Raw genomic sequence first — 15,637 nt, 5'->3', positions numbered from 1 at the left:
GCCCCAAACGCCGATGAGTAAAACCATAGTACCTATTGTAACGAGAAATAGCTCAAGATGACAGGGACGCAGAGGCGCACACAGACACGAACGCTCTCAGCGTTCGTGTGTGTACCCATTTCTGTCCCTGTCTTCTAGCGCTGTTTTTCGTTACGCTCCTTCAAGAACAACTACCCCACCAAACATTAACATAGCACGCACCTTTCTTCATTAGTAGCATCGACTCCCAGAAGCCTCAGTGCCTTCAGAGTCTTGTTAACTCGCAGAGCTTTGCACAAAACCGAAACTTCGGCAATTGGTACGCTCCAGCAAGACAGGATCAAGACGTGCAAAGTGCAGTTTTTCGACAAGGCCTGCGACCACAGTTGCATTCCCTCGCATTGGTCGAGGCGAGCGTCAATATTCAGTGACATCAGGGTGGTGTTGTTCTCCATCGCCGACGCCACGGCCCGCATGAAACGCATATTCACACGCTCGAAGCCCCACAGAGAGAGTTCCTTCAGGCTTTTGTTGAGTTCAAGTGCTCCGAAAAGCTCCTCGATTGATTCGCACAACCGTACGTGGAGCGAGAGCTCTGTCAAAGTGCGACTCATTTCCAGAGCCTTGGCGATGACTGAAACGTCCACTTGGCGGATTGGCTGGACACTGACTTCCTTCAATGTTGTCGAAACGCCCATTAGCTTCGCCATCGAGTCCACGTCCGGTATTCCGCTGTCACTGATGCACGACTTCAGTACAATGTACTCGCAAGCGACGAGGCTTTCCATCATTCTGAGTCTGCTATGCCTCCGCCGACGGTCCGAGACGTGAACCTTTTTCAACGTGCTGCGGTTCCGCTCCATAATGGCGTCGATTTGAGCCGCGAAATTCTCGTCGATTTCATCAACGTCGATGTGCAGCGTCTCCAAACCAGTGACGGTGTCCAGGTCTCTAAGATATGGATGCGCACTGGCACGTTGGTCGATTTTCAGACAACGGAGTCTTCGACAAGTCAGCGTCAATGACGGAGGACTCACGTGGCTTGGAAATGGCGGGTGTTCCTCGGTGTAGTCCATTACTGTAGGGGTCGATCATGCTCAGGTCCTGTATGCAACGGTGCTGACGCAAGAGCGACGATGCAAGAAGTGATGCCTCGCGAGCGGTTGTCACCTGGTCAAGGCCCATCTGTGCGTCAAACGACCACTGCAGAAGCAGCGCTCCTGGCATGGACTCTTCCAGCTCTAAGCCGAGCGTGCGCATAGCTCGGTTCCACGCCGTAAAATTGTCGCACAGCCAGCACGTTTGCTGAGTGCTCACCGCCCCGCACGGCCGGTCCAAATCGAGTTGTCCTTTCCAGTTGTCGGCGGATAAGGCGTCGTAATCTTCGCCGTGTGACATCTTCCCAACAACGTTCTTCCGACAAAACTGTAATGGCGGATTGCAATTCGTTGCTGTTGATGTTGATGTCGATCTGACAACCTGGCCCATGCCAACGGTCACCACTTCCTCTGGGGCGCTACCGCGGTGTAAATATTTGAATTTTCATATTTGGGTATTCATACTTGAATATTTGAATGTTCGCGGTGTAAATATTTGAATGACAACACTGTGTGAGTCTGCCAGTTTCAGTAGAGCCAATCATAGAGTTTCCTAAAATTAACTAGAGGGGATCTGGCGCTGTGATCGTTGAGCCACCATGGTAGTACACAGCATGTGCCTAGTCTTCGTACTTGCAAGCTTCAAACGCACTTGTGGCTTTCTTTATTGCTGTGCTTTGGTTTTGTTTCGGATAAAAAAAATGGATCGTTGTAAACTTCGTGACCAGATTTGAATTGGTGACGCTAAAGAGGTTAAAGTAGTGAAGTAGAACTGCTGACTTTTGCTGAACTTTGTTTTGCGGGCGACGCGGAGCCAAACGGTGCCGAAAGAATGAAGTTTAGACAAATATGTGTACTACCCATCATTCCCATGCTGGCTGAAGCGCCATGCGTTGCAGCTCCCGTAGACACTAGCGCCAGAGTTCGCTCTAGTAAGTATTGTATGAAACTCTATGGGGCCAACGCCAATGGGGCCGGAACGTCGCTCTCTTTTTCATAGGAAGCCTACTGCCCATGCTCCTGCCGGAACCCAATCACGGAGGCCACGCATCCTCTCGCGTGTTGAGACCAGGCGCCTTCACAGAATGCTCGCCACCGTACGGCTTAGTCACGTGACATTACGATGGCAGCTGCTCGGAGTCAGCTGCAATAGCTGTGTGTGTGCGTGTTTACAAGGGAGATAGTCTATGGAGAGTAAAATACATATTACAGCGGAGTTTTCGTTTAACGCTGGCACCTGCTGTACTCACTAGTGGGGCTAGTCCAATTGCTGTGGCGCATACCCACCTGTGAAGTTGTCACATATAGGAGGTGACAAAGAAAATTTGATAGAAGAAAAGGAACACGTCAAGCGTAGCGTGACGTTGAACGAAGAGTATGGAAGAAGAGAACGAAGTGGGAGATATAAAAAGAGATGACGTGGGCATAGGGTTATGTTTAGCCTCATAAGTATTTACCTCAAAGATCCTGCCGCCTGGTTCTTGGCCCTTTGTGGGTAAGCGCCATCAGTAAGAGGTCATCATCATCATCATCATCATCATCATCGTTTTGCGTTAATTCATTAGCTATACCTTTAAAACTCCACATCTACAATTCTTGGCCAATCCTCCAGTGTGGGTATGAGCCATGTGTAGAGGCACATCATCATCATCGGCCCTGGGTGTTGGATCGTGAGCGCGCGAGCTGGGGACGAGCGTCGCCGGCTTTTGTTCCGGGCGTTTCGGCTCCTTTTCTGCACGGCATCGCACCGTAGTCTACGGCTTTCTGATGGCAGTCACGAAAACCTGCAGCGGCCCGGGGGCGTCATCGGCTCATTGTTGTATCGACGCGGCCATACGGGACGCCGACGCCGAACGAAGAACAAAGGGCCCGGCGCCCGGAGCGCCGGCCGGGAAGAAGGAAGGAGCAGCAGCCGAGGCCCAAGCGGAACTCTCTATTTACAACATAAGGTCCGTTCGATTCGCCTGCACCATCTGAACCCTTTCACGAGGTGCTGCACCTTTCAATTCGTTTCAGCAGTGCAGCGACGGCGGCCTCTGAACCACGCCAATCGTTTTAAAAGGTGCAGGAGAGATGCACAGCACTGGTTCACAATTTTCCTGCACCCTCTATGCTGACGGTGCCGGCTTGGTGCAGTCTTGCGCGTGCGCACTAGCAGATGAGAAGACGACGCAGCATTCAGGCGTAGGCGCTGCACCCATCTCTATTAACGTGAGACGTGTTTTGCCAAAGTTTTGGCGCCTCATAGACTGTCCACGTGCGGTTTGCCACCGGTCAACGTTACGTGGACGACGTAAATTAAGCGAACAAAAATAAGTTCTGCACCACGTCGGCACCTCCTCATTCGTTTCTAGTGAAGTACCGTGCTTGCACCACTGAACTCCCGCTGAACAATTTCCGAACGTCTCGTGCACCGCCGTGAACCGGTTCCGATTGGTGCAGGTATATCGAACAGACCTATAGCAGAGAATATCTACCACTTTAGAGAACGGAAACTGTACCTTTGACTGTAGTACGGAAATAAGGGTAGCGGCGGCGTACTGAACTGCAATAGAGCGAGGCGAGATGGCGCTGCAAGTACTATCATCATCATTAGAAAAACGCGTTTTTGCGGTTGGTTCGCCCTGGTCGCGCTACTGCGCTTTTTGCTCCCTATGGTATTTTGTTTTTTGTCGTTGCTAAATCGCTGCTCGCGTGTGTAATATTTATCGCCAGGTGACCAAACTGGCCTCGACTGACAAAAACGACGTCAATCAAGTAAGGTTTGCATCGTTTATTGTGAGTGCCCAAGCTGGTACAAGCAATGTATACAGTCAGGTCCAAGCAAAACAAGTCACTCATACACGTCGAAAGCTTTCAACCCGTACGTGTGTAATCAGTCTGAAAGCTAACAAATGTGTGCATATAACTGAACACCGATATCGCTGAAAGAACGTTGCTCTCGTTGTGTAGCAGCGTCCGAGTTTTAACAGCATAGCTTTAGGACAAGGGTCTTATCCTTCCTTTAGTTATGCGGCGCTTGCCAGGTTGTGTTGATCTTTGAGTGCATGGTGTGGAGTCGGAAACGAAACGTGCGCTACGCCGACAGATAGTTGGCGCAGTGAGAGCAATGTAGTTTTGATTAATCTTTTACGTAAACAATTGCGGATGCGTACAGTTCTGCATCTTTCTCGCTCTGCGATGTCACCTTGAATGCGTTACAAATAAGGAATATCGCGTTGTGTCTACAGGGCAGGCACGAATTTCTCGGCCGTGAAGCCATACCATAGGTAGTACGTATTCAGGTAATAGGTGGAAGAAAATATTTCAGGCTCGTTTTGTTCCTCGATATAGTTCAGTTACACAGTTTCTACAGCTAGAATTTCTTGGCGCTAGTAATAATCGGACTGCTGAGTATGCAGCGTAGATGAATGCTAAAGAAACAGAGATATAAGGCGAGTGCTTACAGATTCTAGAAGCACAATTCTAAGAAAACAAGCTTTAGGCATGCAGTGTACATCTTCGTTGGTGTTCGCACAGAACACTAAACAACTGCTCAGCCGCAAGCACAATCTCTGTATCACATAGACATGTCGATAGAACTTGAGCACTCTGTTGCAAGCAAACACTCACGAAATCAAACTGTGGGGCACGATGTGAACCTGTGCCAATGCTGGATAAATAAAGGTCATATATATATTGCATACTTGTTATTGTGTTATTTACTTTTTCAATATATTTGGGCTTGGGAGCACAAGTATGTATTCTCCCTGCTACTTTTAGAAGCTCCGGCTTGAAATACTGTCACATGCGCGCCTTTCTTTGTATGTTTTATGTTATTGGCCAATTGCACGTGTAGTTACTGCATTGCACAAACCGTGCCAGAATGTCTGGGAACATTCCAGATTATTTTAGGATCTTCTGTTAGGCTGGAACGTGCAATTGCAAACAGCTCAGTTTATTGTCGAACTAACGCAGCGACCAGTGATAATGCTGGAATGTTCGATGCCGCAGGTATAAATGCCGACGCGCCTTGCCACAGATCAGTTTATCGACGGCCGACGCCTGTTCGCCGCTATCAGTGTGCAGTGTGTATTGCTGTAGTTTGACTTTTCGTTTCCCGGCCACAAGTTCGGCCGAATAAAAAGTTTCATCTTGGACACACCGACTGCTGCTTTCGTCGACGTCACGACCCCGTGACAATACGTAAAATCTTGTAGTGTGGCTGTGGATAAGTCCAAGTTCATGTATGTTTTAAATTACCTCTTCGATTTCCTAGGTTCCTTTTTCGTGACAGTAGTTTACAGACTTTCACTTCATAGTGGTAGGTGCTACAACTGTGACATGTTAATTTAATCAAACAGCAGAAGTAGTTGTGTTCAAACAAATTTGGCACGTTTCTCTGCTATGTAAAAAAGAAAACACTACCATACTCACTGAACACAATCTCACTCATCACGACAACGTAAACGTGCTTGGTGAAGCTGTGCTGGAAGAAGTGCTCGTCACACTTATAATTTGTTTATTAGCTGTAAATAATTTGAAGGAGCCCATTGAACATATGTGCAAAGGCTAATGTAATTGAGCACAGCCTTGTAAAGTTTTGTCGTATCTTTTTGTAAACTTCTATGATCTAAACACAGTTAATTAAGGCAAAACAGCTTTGAGCATAGTGTGTAAACTGTCTCATAAGGCACAACTAAATGTTGCATTTACGTTGCGCGGCAGCTGCATTTTCGATGGAGGCGAAAATGTTTGAGGCCCGTGTACTTAGGTTTAGGTGCACGTCAAAGAACCCCAGGTGGTCGAAATTTGCGGAGCCCTCCACTACGGCGTATCGTGATTTTGGGACGTTAAACCCTACATATTATTAGATGTTGGAAAGGCTGTTAATTCCCCTCACTGCCGTGATGTTCGTTTTGTAATGCGATTTATAATTAAAAAAAACTGACCCTACGTTTCGAGACCCGTTTGGTCTCTTAGTTTTTTTAAATTAAGAAGACTAATGATTAAATGTGGCTGGAGAGTGTTTTTATTCTTATAATCTTGCCCAGCCAGACAGACTCCTATATATTTACCCTTAAATTTATAATTTACACACCATGATATGATTATGAGTCATACAGTAGTGGGCAACTCTAGATTGATTCTAACTGACTGGAGTTAAACAAACGCAGTTGTAGCCTTGAAGAAGACAAGACTGCTTGTCGAAACATTTGCTCCAGCGACACCTCTTGTTAACATATTCTTCGTCTCTTCAAGCTTCCGTCTTTCCCTGAACTTCAGACGCAGATCTAAGCACACGAGCGTCTTTGCATTTCGCCCCCAATGAAATGTGACCACCGTGGCTGGGTATAAAACCTGCGTCGTTGAGCTCAGCAGTGCCAGGTAACGTAACTAATGCACGGAGCTAGTGCTCAATTTCAACGCTATTGCGGTGTAGATTGCATGACACAGTAGACAGCTAATACTTGTGGACGATTGTAGGCACACCTCCATAAGATGCCCGGTAAACCATTCACAAATACAGCATTGCACGCGTGAGGTTCAAGATGACCTGTTGTAGCAGACGTTCACATGTTTCGCCGCACTCGCAGAGTGGACATTCAGGGGTAGTCATCTTGTCGTTGCCCGGCAATCCTGGAAAAACAATGACATCACCAGATATTGATAAGCATTATCAGTGAATATTAAACTTCGCAAAAATAAACGTATAAACATAGTGAACAAAAACAGCGGTTTGTTATACACATATGTAAACGTACCTTATAATGCATGTTGTTTCACTCGGGCTAGCTTCTTTACAGGCGTGTCGTGTAACAGGTGCCTTGCTCATTGCACACAGCTGTTTCCTTGTCAGACCAGGAGGCTATGGCAGAAAAAAAAAACAAAAATATTTCTGATTATAGTGCCGGTTTCTTCATCACAACAAAGTGAATGTGCACTCACAATTATGTGAAGCTTTCGTTGCACTAAATGTGTGGTAAAAATAACCTAAACTGACAAAAGGAGAAATGAGACCTCTAAACCTGGCTTCTCAAATGCGACTGCGGCAAAATATAACTCGTATCTTTTTTGCACTGATATGCGGGCTAGTTACGAAGATACATGCGAGACGTTGGTGATGCAGTTGCCTTTCTTTATTGCAGCGGCCTGGTTAATGTGAACCGAACGATAAACTCAGCAACTTGCTCCCACTTGAAGCCACGCCGCAAGGATCGCACGTTTTCTCATCGACAGAGTTTGACACGTTGAAAATTTTAATATTGCAGTGCGTCGCCTCCGTGTGACACCCACACGGTCATTGGTAAAAAGCTGAAGCAGTGGGTTTTTATACTCACCGGTTCGTATATTCTCGGGCTTGAAACGAGTGTTCATCCGGTGAACGCTTCAGCGGTCCCTTCGTTCTCCCGAAGTCTGCTGAATGCGTTTCGCGAAAGCATTTCAACGAGTCAAAACAAATAGAACGAAAGCGAGTGTCTCGGCCGGCAGTGACTGGAAACTTATACAGCGAAACAAAAGAGCGCGAGACCCATCCGAATGCACCGTGAACCGTTACCTGCCGTTACGTTGCCTCTGCCGCCGTATATTTTGAAATGAAGATAATGATGCCGATAGGCTGCTGACAACTGTTTGTTGGAGCAAAAACTATTACAAAAGATTGATGACGTGGTAACTGGCAAGGCAAGGCCACTTCGTATAAACAGCAATTTGTTTATTGAAGTGTAACAGTAAGCAAACAACTAAACTTCCTTATTTCAAGTATATTTTAATTTGAAGTTTGGGCCCGACGAGGGCGCCCCTACATAAAAAGTCAAATAGCGCGAATGGCGGCCACCACAACGTCGCCATGTTATCCTAACGCAGAGGTTAGTAGATCCACTCCCTGTGTTTGAAGCTGGAACTCGCCGCGGTCGATTTTTTCGCCCTCTGCGGCGATCGCTGGAACTTGCGACTTTCCGGGGCCTGCCTATAGCGTCTCCTTAAATACAGAAGTACAGCGCCCCCTAAGGGCGGCATTTCTATATGTAAAACCGGAACCAAAACCCGGCACCACACCATCCCCCCTTGTTTGAGAGAAGGCATGCGGGTTTCTTCATCCTTATACAATTCTGAATCAACACACCTCTGTTCCTTTTGCACGCCTTTTGCCTCTGTTCCTTTTTCTTGTATAACAAGAAATAAAAGATACAACTACAAAACTACAAACAAAACTACACCATAACATCCCCCCGGGTTTATAAAGAGAAAGTGAGAATGAATGTAAAGTTTATACAATGGTAAGGATGATGTATCAGTGATCTCACACGGAAAACATCTGGGAATTCTGGAAAATGCTTAAGATGAGTCATGGAAGAGAAAGACAGTTTATACAAACACACAGCACGCATTGGTCACCCAATATGACCCTAAGAAAACTAGAAGAAAATGCACACAGGACACTGCAGTCTTGACACGGTATACAAAACACTGAATAATAAAGAAGAGAAAAACGCATGAAACAAAGTCCGTAAACCTAGAAAGCTTTTTCCTCGACCGTTTAGATCGACGAGGCACATGTTGTGCCGAAGCACTCTCTTGCGAAACAGAAAGTGGTGCATGTAAAGAAGTTGAGCCTCCCGGCTCGCTGAAGCGCTGCTCAGGAACATCTGAGAGCGGGGAAGAATAATGTGAATCCGAAGACTCGCTTAAGCTCCCCTCAGCATTGGCTGGGGACGGAGAACTATGACGCGACTCATGGGAACCCAACGGCTCTGAAACATGTCCATTATTGTGAGAAGTATTGTCCGCATGGGGACTGGGCACGGCAGTCGAGTATTCATAAAGTGCCTGTAGAGAAGAGAGTCCGGTGACTCGGAAATGTGCTCGGGGCACGAAGGAACATTATGGGGGCTGGAGACCACAGCAGAAGATTGAAAAGATGTTTGTAAGGAGCCCGGTGGTTCTACTACGCACTCATTAGAAGTATTGTGGCTGGGCACCACAGCCGGACTCTGAACCGGTGCCGTTAAGGAGCTCGGTGGCTCAGGTACACGCTCATTAGAAAAGAAAGCATTGCCCCTGCAAGAACCGCCAGAACAAGTATGACAACATTGAGCATTTGCAAGATCGGCATGCACGTACCGTTGACTATAGAACACTTGAGTAGGAATGAAAAGAACAATGGGCATTAGGCAGCGGCAATTCACGTTCACGAGCAGTGCAAAAAAATTCATCGCGACACATGTTCACCTGGAAAACAGGAGCATTGTCGTTCGATGAACTCGCCCTTGCGATGACTCCATGGGCATCTCCTTGAGTCGGGACATCAGTCACTTGCTGAGGAAGCCGGCACGGACGTCGGTGGAAACCGGTTGCCACACCTGGCATGCCCTGTCGACGATCACATTGAAGCAATGTATCCTCAGCTTGACTGGAGTCCGGAGTGAAGCGTCTATGATGCTCCAACGCTGCCTTGGCGGGAAGTGCCGATGGCTCGACGACAAAACAGGAGAGAGTCTCACCCACGATGACTATCTTGAGAGCTCGGATGCCGTCTAATCCCAACACTGAAGTGCCTTTGTCTGTAACGTAGAAAGGAACAGAGGCGTCGTTGCCGTTGTAGGAAACGGAAGTATTGAAATATCCATAATGGGCAATAGCTTGTTCCGAATAATTGTTCAGGATAATGTTGGATGGAAGAAGCTTGATGTGCGAGAAGCACCGTTTGTAGTCTTCGACGCTCAGCAGTGACACAGCTCCCGTATCGATGAGAAGGCTCAGGATGCAGCCGTTGATGCGAACGGTGAGCCGTACGCGACCAACTGTATTAATAGTCTCGTCCACCTGGAGCACTGTGACTGTATTTGTCGCGGTCGATGTAACCGGAGCGTTCGCAGGTAAATCCGTTGATGATCGGCAGACTCTTGCAAAGTGGCCGCGTTTCCCGCACCTCGAACACGTACGGCTCCTGGCAGGGCAAGCGGCGGAGTCGGCCCAGTGCTGCGATGAACCGCAGCGGAAGCATGCTCCCGCGCGAGCAGACGAAGACGCCGGAGAGGAGGTAGCAGCAGCACCGGCGGGAGAGGAGGTACTCGCCGACGGAGAGCAGCCGGCGCCATCTTGCGAGGAAGGCTGGGGAGGGAGACCGCCATGAGTAGCCATGAGCAGGCGAGGAAGACGGTCGCCATGTTGGCCGGCTTCCTCTCGAGGCCGACGCGCTGTGTCGCCATGATGGATTGGCCTCCATGAAACTGCGTCGACTGGCAGTCCGTAAAGCTGTTGTAACGCGCGGTCGACGCGCTCTTCCTCCCTTGCCAGGTCAAGGGCCTTTTGGACGGTGAAATTCTTCCCCATCTTGAAGAATTGCGGCTGTAAGTGGGGGGACGCAATGCCGGCCACTATCTGGTCGAACGCCAGGACATCGGCAGACGCGCCAAATTCGCATAGCCTGGCGAGCCTTCTTACTCCTTGAATGAACTGTCCAGCGGACTCGTCAGGGCAGTGCCGCAACGTTTTGAAAGTGGCGCGGAGGCACGTTGGATCGACCTGGACGTCGAAGATTGCGTCCAGTTGTTCGAGGGTGGCTTTGTATGAGTCTCGTGCGGGTTCCTGAGTTGCGCGGTTGGTTTCCGGCTGCGGCTCGTCCTCGATGGCACGGAGGTAGCGGTTCAGGCCCTCGATCCCCAAGGCGTTCAGGAGGAGCGCCTTCTTGTGCTCCCGCGCAGCGTCCCGCGCAGCGGCGTCGATGTAAACCTGTAAAACAAGACGCCACTGCCGCCATGAGACCGGTGGTTCGCCGGGGCGCTGTAGAAATGCACAGGTTTTTAGCATTGTTAGCCTTGTTTTAGGCCCGTATTGACCACTGCGTGATTATGCGACATGAGACAGCGGATGGACGACGAGCCGGGCCCCTCAAGTGCGACGCACTTAATGCTTCCCCAGATCCTAGCCGTAATTATTTTCGCTGAAATATTATGGAGACATCGGCTTTCACATGATAAACAAGCTCGGCTCCCATTCTCCTCCTTCTGTTTTGCTTCGCCGTACACGCATTGTGGTCTTCGCATTGGACGACCAACTGAATTCGTGTTACGCGGACAGTGCAGTTCTCAAGAGCGCCTGTTGTATTCACCGTTACGTGGGCAGATTGGGTGTCATCAAGCGAGTGCGCTTTAACGCATAGATTGTCACTTTGGCGTGGCGCGATGATGCACGACAAAGAAGCGTCCTTTAGGACTGGTGGCAATGGCAAAGGTTGAATCAGCAGCCACAGCCAACGCCTCCTCCAACTACATGCATGGAGCGTGCCCCCATCTCATCAAGAGCCACCTGCTGGAGTCCATCGCAAAAGCCATGCCTCCTACTGTCTGTTGCGACCAGGCGCCGTGGGAGAGCGCTCGCCACCTTACCGCTTATTCATAGGGCAGGATGTTACCATCTGTGCAGAGGCAGCAGCCAGAGCTGTGTGTGTTTACAGGGGCACGCCGCGAGAGGCGCTGGCCACTGTACCTAAAGGGAGGAGAGAAGAGGCGAGGAAAGGGGAGCGCGTTCGTGGTTCACGTTGCAGGCATTGAATTACAGGAGGCGTTGCAACAAAAAACGACAGAGCATTTTCTGACTAAATGTGGAGATATCTACCCAGGTGTACGTCTGGACACGAGCCTACATGAAGCCTTGGGTTTTAGGGACAACAATGGAAATCTGAACACGCCCCAGATAGAAATAAGTAGGAGACGGTTGGAGTATTGGTGGCAGAAAATACGTTGACGTAGGAGGGAGAGGGGGGGGCGAAGAACTTTACTGAGACTCCGTGGAAATGGATCATGCGCTTATGGGCTTCCTTGGCAACCAATACAAGTGCACTTGCGAGGAACCCACTACGCTATAAATCATTGTAATTTTTGAGAAGTAGGGCAGCAGGCACTCTGCCGTTTTTCGTCATTCTACGGAGAGCCGTGGTACCTGCTAAACACATGTAAGGCATTATGCGCACTTTGTTGATGCTGTGCCTGATGACGATGAAGAATTATGGCGGATCCCTTTGTAATGGGTTGGAAGCAAACAACAACTCACTCGTTGCGCAATTCGCATTGTGTGACGCCTGGTTACAGAATTCGCGTTGTGCGACGCTTGGCGCTTATTTTACTCTTCTACCACGCTATATTGCATATGTTAATATGGTTCCTTCCCGACATGAAGCCTGTATAGGACCTTTTTGCAAAGCAGTTTCAAGCACTTTCGCTTCCTCAAGGCACGATTTTCTATTGAATATTTAGGCACTGTTTCCCGTAAAAAGTTATATAAAGACTTATGTGATGTTGTTCTCCCCATTCCCTCGTACCGCTCTCAGTGCTGTGGTGGAAAATGGAGCAAAGTGCTAAAACGCGTAAAAGGCATGCCTGTGCGTCCGGGGGTTAAAACTTTCTTCTTTAAGCTTCATGCTGGTGTCTTGCCAGTTAAGACGTGGTTGTCTGAAAAGGGGTTGTTCGTTCCGTGGGGTGACCAGTGCTTTTTATGTCGCAAACCAGAAACCATTCAGCATGTCTTTCTGGAATGCTGGGACGGGGTGTTCTTCTGGGACGTCCTGCAAAGGACACTAAAGAAAGATTTCCCATTGGACGCACAGAGCATAAGGTATTTGATGATTGAAAATGATGATGGATTTCCTTATGATATCACAATGTTATTGGCGCTTTACAGCATTTGGAGGTCCCGAATGGCTGTACGCAACGCTGATGTTGATGCTCGGCGAGCCATAGATTACTTTTGTGAGACGCTGACTTCGTTTCTTGAATTGCAAAAAATGCAAGAGGATGTACCCGATTGGGTACCTCGCATGGAATTGCTGTTGCACATGAAACAATTGTAGACAGGATGTACTCTCTTCTCACGGTTGAAAAGTGAAGCCCTGCAATAAAGACGAAAAAAAAACTGGCATGGCTCAGAGGTTGAATACTGGGCTACCACGCAGAGGGCCCAGGTTCGAACCTCGTTCCATCATGGAGTTTTTTTACTTCGTTCTTTTTTTTCTTATTTCGAGCGATAGTGGTTACGGACACCGGCGGCGGCGGCAGCGGCGGACAACTACGGCGCCAAAAACGGCCGCTGAAATGATCTCATAACAGCTTTCGCTGTAAAAGTGTCCACCTCATCTAGATACCCGCTCACACTCTATCAGACGGTAGTAATGAGGCAGCGCACCGCATGGCTCGAGGGCTTACAAAGCGAGCATCCGTTAGTACCGCCATAGGGAATACCGAGAAGTGAGAGTGGGGAGATAGAATGACCACATTTTACGAAATTACAGTACACCATAGATTGCAGAGCCGTATACATTCCCACCGCCTCACCCGAAATTAAGCAAGAAACAATCTGTCGAATGGCGGCAGTTACAAACCCAATCCTACCCTAGTCCAGCTATCATGCACATAATCTACCCAGAAATATGCACGACAGACGAGTGCAGACATTGCGACTCTAGAGCCACCATAGAGCATATCCTAGGGGGGTGCCCAGACATCATAAAAAATAGCGAGGATGCAGCCTTAATCAGCGACAGCCTCCGCGCTCGTTGGAAGTCTGCGTTGCTCAGCTCGGACCTGGAGCACCAACTCTGGGCCGTCCAGCGAGCAGCCGCGAAAAGCCAGCAACCCTTGGCCGAAGCCTAGGCGGGATCCAGGCCCACCCTACTCATTCCCGGGGCACTCAATAAACTTATTTGATCTGATTATCTGTCATTACGAGTCGTAATACAATGGACGGCGTCCATTCGAGCCTGAAAACTCATTTCACGGCATGGACGGTGGCATGCGCCTAGCTACGCTGTCGCAGCCTCCCGAACCTCGAAGAAACCATACAAAACAGGAAATGGACAATGGTAAACTCGTCGTTGCTTTCATTTCGGACGTTTACAAAGCAAGAAGAAGTTGTTCGAGTTTACTGAAAGCACACGTCACTTATCCTCAGATAGCTTGCAAGAGCTCGCCAGCAGTCAGCGTTGAGCGCGTCGATTTGCGTTGAGTCCGCAGGCCAGCAGGACACGCGGCGCCGAACAATGCCAGTGATAACGAAGTATTTTTCTCGAAGACGATGCTCGGCGGATGCGACCTCGTGCCGTGCCTGTAGGTACGACAGCCCGGAGACTTCAGTCAGGCGGGTGGTCAGGCAGGACCGTCCGACGAAGAGGTCGAAGCACTCCGCGCAGCGCCTGTCCTCTCGGTGTCGCAGGACAAACTCCACGGCGCGGTTAAGTGCAGATTTGTTCCGCTGCACACAGTCATGCACGGTAGGCGGGACATTTACGCCGTCCCTCGAACAGCACCTGAATTCGAGGATCCGCCTGTTACCCGACATTCCCTGCGCGAGTGAGTCCAGGAATTCTGGACCCTCTTCGTGGTACAACAAGGCCGAGATGCTTGTGATGCCTTTGTTGTGCAACAACATTCCGGATAGCGCGGCCATCGTTTCGTCTGCAGGTGGAACCTCAAGGCACATCTCAAGTTGCCTTATGCCTGTATTTAGACTAAGTGCACGTAAGATCTCGTTCGCAGAATTCCCGTTGCTGACGGTGAGGTGCAAAAGCTGAATGAATCTGTTCTTCTTCAATGCCTCGCACACAAGAGCGACCCTGGTGTCGGGCTCATGCTCGACGCACACACTGAGGCGCTTGACGCGCCTGTTGGAGGCAAGGTCGTTGAAGAGAACTTTCACGATGTCCAGCGACAGCTGACCGATGGGTGGCAGCAAGATCACCTTCGCACTCTTTTTTGGGGATGCCAGCACTGGAGACAGGATTCTGAGACAGGGTTCTGTCCAGGCTCCAAGTACCACCCGGTCGTAACACTCGTCCGCAAGCAGCTGTCGTGCCAGAGATGTTCTGTAACAAGAAAAGAAACGGCACCGTGCTTGTGAATGTTCAAGTCTACGCGAACGGACACCAAAACTAAAAAATTCAAGCCACTTCCACGCCATGAACACCATCTGACAGCGACGATGTCGCCCCTTTCGTCAGGGATTATATTTTGCCGCTAAGATTCGGCAAAGCTTTGACTAAGCATTTCTTTGGTGTCTTTGTTCTGCATGTTAAGCCGTGGGGATACAGCGACACTATATGCTCGCTCACAGCCGCGCTGGAACGCTACAGTAGCGTTCCAGTGCGGCCGTGGACTATTGCACCCGCCCACTCGCCCAGAACGTGTATTACTATCGCGTCTGCGATGGAATGCAAGCAGCGTAGCGAGTGCTGCTGCTGTGTATGATGTGTACGGGCGTGTTATCGTACCTCTACTGTCATATATACATCTCTGCGGTCGATCACGGGACCGCCTTTCCTTTCTCTCTCACGAGGTTCCTCCTTTCCCCCAAGTCACACGAGCTACTTTGGCGAACTACTCCGACACAAGGTCCGCAAGGACAGCTTTGCTCTAAAAACTCAATACAAGAATGAGTGACTGTGTGCACCACACTTAGTTATATCAGTCGGTTATATAACCGTAAAAAGTGTACGCACCAAATAAAATTCTAAGCTCTCATTCTTAAAAAAGGCATGTCAATCATTGAAAAATTCTAGGACATGGCTTAAACTTTTCCGGGGAATGATT

The sequence above is a fragment of the Rhipicephalus sanguineus genome, chromosome 8 (genome assembly GCF_013339695.2).
Source record: "Rhipicephalus sanguineus isolate Rsan-2018 chromosome 8, BIME_Rsan_1.4, whole genome shotgun sequence".
Taxonomy (NCBI): Eukaryota; Metazoa; Arthropoda; class Arachnida; order Ixodida; family Ixodidae; genus Rhipicephalus; species Rhipicephalus sanguineus.
The sequence above is the reverse complement of the archived record's forward strand: the minus strand, read 5'-3'. Positions refer to the sequence as shown.